Raw genomic sequence first — 5,088 nt, forward strand, 5'->3', positions numbered from 1 at the left:
TATTCCGCCTCCATATACAACACATTGAGTTCTCTCTAGTTAGCTTGTCTCAGAGATTGAGTTTTATTTGGCAAATCTGGCTCATTTTGAAAGGGAAATCTATAATCCTCCGGTTGGTCTTTTTTCAACATTTGGGAAGTCAATGGAGAGGAGTCAACGGGAGACTCGATTCGCTATTGAACCATTCTACCATTCTCTCCCACATTTCATTTTTGGAATTATCAATTGTGATCAATTCTTCTTCATTTGGTTGGAAAGGGTTTGTTTTCCCATGTGGTGGCACATGACAAAGTTTTGTTTTGGAAACTTTTTTGTGTCCCTCCATGTAGCAGTTGCCTCCTAGTGTCTTTGTTTTCTAGTAGCAAAAAATGAATTTTCTTTTTGCCATCAACATCCATAGTTTCACACGCAAGTTTTGATGTTACTTGTGTAGCGGATATTCCTGCATTGAGAGTTGACTTAAGTTCCCTTGGTGAGACTCTTTTGATTTTCTTTCCTCATTTAAGCTTATCGTGGGTTTTGTTGGGTTTCTCAGGTTCCAAATCCCTTTTTTGTGGTTGACCTGGTTAGTTCAAAGCTTGTTTGTCTCGAATTAGTTTCTATTTTGACTTTTGGGATTCATCCTTCAACTTTGGATCCTCGTTAGTCTTATGTGTCATAGCAAGTTATTCCACCCATTTTAAAGTTTCAGCATTAGTAGATTTTGTTTTGGTTTACAACTTGGCTTGTAGGAATGTTAATACATTTAATGGTATAGTGGTTATAACCGTTCATTATGCACATTAACAATGTTGAGTGGTGTTGATACTGTTGTGTTTGGCATTACAGTGTTTAGTTTTGGACAGTCTTTGAACAAGTGGTGTAATGCACATTGCTCACCTAGGGGTTTTAAAGTGTTGGCTAGCCTACTAGTGGAGACAGGATGTTCCCGACCGGGCAATCTACTATCTTGTGTGGTCCATAATAGTTAAAGCATTGGAGTGACGATCTTGTCACATCCTTAACAATTTCTATCCCTTGTTCGGTCTCATTCAGGGCCAAGGGCACCAGGTTTTCTAATACAAGTTCTTGGATTTGTAGGGTTTAAGGGTTTTGAGGGTTTGAGGGTTTTGTGTCTCATGTTGATTTATGTGTACAATATTTTGCTAAGTTAAAGATGATGTACCAATCAAAGAAGGTTGGTGCACAACTTATGTTTGTGATTGATTTGGTTTGGTTGCATAAACTTTAGGACAAAGTGTGATTTCATGGCCTTATATGCAATGATTACAATATAAAGCATTGGCTTAACAGCCCTAGGTAGAAGAGGTTTATTCATCCCGAATTTCTCTCCCAATCAAAGTAGTGTAGAGTTGTTGAGTGGTGAGCTCTAAACTCAATTTGTTTTTAACCCCTTGTTTAGTTGAGGGATTCTCTACTTCTAGGACATCATCCAGCATGTTGTCATCTAATTGGACACCCTCTTTGCAACATTGGTCAAAGGTCTCAAGATTTGATACAAGGATCAAATTATGTAAGCCATTTTTCTTAAGCCCCATCATAAAACATCATTTGAATTGGGCGTCATTTAGTTTTTCCAATGGTTCACACAATGAATCCATATTTTTTATCGAAAGGATAAATTCTCCTATGGTTTCATCGATTTTCTGCTCAACTGAGTAAAGTTCATATGATACACACCACCAGTGGCCTTGCCTCAAGAACTCGTAGACAAAAGTTACCTTCAAAGTTCTGAAATTCACTTTGATTTTGGGCCGTAGTGTGGTAAACCATCAAGACTAGCTTTACCCATTAAGCATACTGTGAAAGCTTGAACCTTAGATGAGTAGTTAATAGCTCTAAAAGTATCACAACAATGTTTAGACACTTGCATGAACTCATATGGGTCTATGGAATCATCAAATTTATTCATATATTTGGATATTTCCAAGACAACAGGTTCAAGGGCATCTTTTGAGCTATGTGCAGCTCCTTCTTAGCCGAGGACATCTTTCAACCCATGTGCAACCCCCTTCTAGCATCATGCAAAGAGTTTTTTCACTAAAGGATAAAGGGGGTTGAGTTCTACTTGATGTACTCTCATGTGCCCTTTTGATTGGGTTGAAATTAGTATTATGCAAGGGACTTGAGATAGGCAAAATTGGGGTTACTATAGGTTTGGTGAAACCTAGTAGAGCACTAATGTGTACAATGTTGGTCCGATCAGGGTATGAAGTCCCTAACAAGTGTGAGGCCTCAATGTGTGGCATAGGTCTCACTAGCTGCCTAAGACTAGCTTCAAGGTCTAAATTAGACATCTGCATGTATAGGGGTAAGCTTTGACCTCCTAGACTAACCATTTTTTCTCTTCAATCTTGCTCTTATACTTTGATTTGGCAAGTTTTCACAACAATGATTGTGTAGGTTTGCTCGTACACACCGTGATTCTGGTCATACACCGTGAATTTTTACCATGGACTATAGAATCACATTAATTTTACCATGAATGTAGAATCACGTCGCTCATACACAGTGATTTGTTTATACACACTAAACTACGTTAAAAAAAATTCCCCGTGATCACGCTAATTTTCTCTATGATCACGAGCAAAAATCAAGAGTTTGTTTTGTTTTTAATGAATTTTTTTGGTTGATCAAGCTACCTAGGTATGAATGCAAACATACTAATATAATCAACTATAATAAAAAACCTAGGTATCATGTAAAAATTAAGCATAGACTCTATGTTAACACATAAAAAGAGAAAAATAAAGCAAAAACCACACCATTTCCACACAAATCTCCATCAAATCCCACTCTCGCTCATGGCACTCCACTATTCAAGAGTGTGAGCAATGGGTAAACCATAGATTAGAGAAAAACTAATGATAAAGCAAAGGGATTACTTGACAACGACACCAAAAATGTTAAGGCTCACAGATAGCAGAGGAAACCACTATTTTTAAAAGTGTGAGCAATGGGTAAACCATAGATTAGAGAAAAATAAATGATAAATCCAAGGGATTGCTCAATAGCGGTGCCAAAACTATTAAGACTTAGAGATAGCAAAGAGGGAACCACTCACCTTCACTCACCTAAACGTGTCGTGAGAGGACCTTTCTGATGGCCGAGCTTGTTACCCTTGAGGTCTCCAAGATTTTTATCCTTGAGGTCTCCAAGCTTAACACTCCCATGGGTAGCTTACCATTCACCTTCTTCCACGTGAGCGGTGTCACATCTATGGGCACTACTCCCTCCTCTCACCTTATTTTACTCACACACACTCACTAGAATGCATTAAATATAATATTAGAGGGAGATTTAGCTAGGGAAAGCTCAATTACATAATGGGAGAGTGTACTTGCATTATGAGAGAAGTTGCCTTATATACGTGGCCATAAGTGTGTTCACACACACTTAAACTATGGTCAAGTAGGTGCCTAAAGCTTCTATTTGGCCTATTGCTTATACATTATTGCATCTCATAATAAATTTATGCATTTACAAAACTAGGTAGAACATCCTAGTTCACTACCACATGCTCTTGGAGCGGGAAATGCCATTAATTATCCATCAGACCTTTATAGGCGCACCCGTCTAAGTTTGAGATTTGGACACCATTGCTTCATGGCTTGTTTATACATGCGTTTGGTGTGTCTTCCTTGACATTTGATGCAGATTACTCATGCTTTGGCATATAAATTGGGTGTGGAAAACCTTGTTAACCCTAAAATGGGTTAACACTAAGGTATAAATAATTAACAAGACTAAGGGTTATTTTCTAAGCTAACGGAGGGTGTCAGGAAGCATTCCAAAATTTGAAGAAAATGATGGATTCTAGACTCATACTTCAATAGCCCAAATTTTACCTAATATTCCATATCTTTTTGGATACTTTAAATATGGTAATAGGAAGTCCCTGATGTAGGAGGCACAAGAAGGATGGTTTTGACATGTGTACAAATGCAAGCAAAAGGTTGTCCAAAGCAAAAAGGAATCACCCCACCATAGGAAAAGAATCACTGGGAATGATCTAATCCATTAAAAAGTTTAGGAGCACTATCTATTGGCAAAGCCTAAAGGATAAGTAAAGAGATGCCCCTACCACCACAGCCACCACAAGACCATCCACGGCCTAGACCATCTCAGAGCTGGAAGCACCCAACAAAACACATACAACAAGATACTTAATGGAGGCTTCTTATTATAACAAGAGAGAAATAGAGCCAAGTGCAAGCATGGAGTGGAGGCATAAATCTTGAAGTATAAGTATTAGATGCCGCTGCCCTAGCCACACTGAGACCATCCACACCTTTCACAAACCGGACAGTCTAAGTCGTAGAGCAAAGTTTTTGGAAATTATTGACATAGACTGGGCCCAAGGAGCCATAAGATATTTATAAAAGTGAATGGAAGAGGGGCCAAGATATAGAGGTCGAGGAGTTAAGAGGCATTGTGTCTAGGCAAGAGCAGGAAAGACCACATATGAAACATGATCTAGACACATCCCTCCTCTGACTTGAAAGCATAGATGCCAAAACAAATCAGATAATGAAAATGCATCGAAATTTATCAGAACTATACACTAAAGAGCAAACAGAGAGACAAGGTGGAATTAGTGAAAGTCGAAGCATGATAAAGCACAATGACTGGCGATACTAAGTGTAGATGACAAGGTGAAATTAGTGAAAACCAAAGCACGACGACTAGTGGTACTAGATACAGTCTTATAGCTTGATGTTGAAAAGATGGAGGAATGTAAGGAGCATGCCATCAATGAGCTTAACGGGGTGTGGGAGGAATATTTACAGAAGTTGAAAGCTACCATGGTGGTGGCTCCCACGCCCACCTCTGTAGCCAAATAATCCCCATGTGGGAAAGAGGACTAGAACAAGACTAGAACCTAGATGGGGGGAAAGAACAACAAGGTAGGATTGTATGAGAATAGGATTGGGATCCAAAAAGCTAATTAAAGGGTAGAAAAGGAAGGAAGTGGGACTAGAAGGAGGTAGTGGAAGTGGCAGCAAAGACATGGAGGAATTCTAAATACAGAATGTAAAGATGATGCAACAGCTATCATTTTAGAAAAAGAATTTCAAAATTTTGAAA

This window comes from Cibotium barometz, chromosome 10, assembly GCF_041138505.1.
Source record: "Cibotium barometz isolate CiBa-2024 chromosome 10, ASM4113850v1, whole genome shotgun sequence".
NCBI classification, from domain to species: Eukaryota; Viridiplantae; Streptophyta; class Polypodiopsida; order Cyatheales; family Cibotiaceae; genus Cibotium; species Cibotium barometz.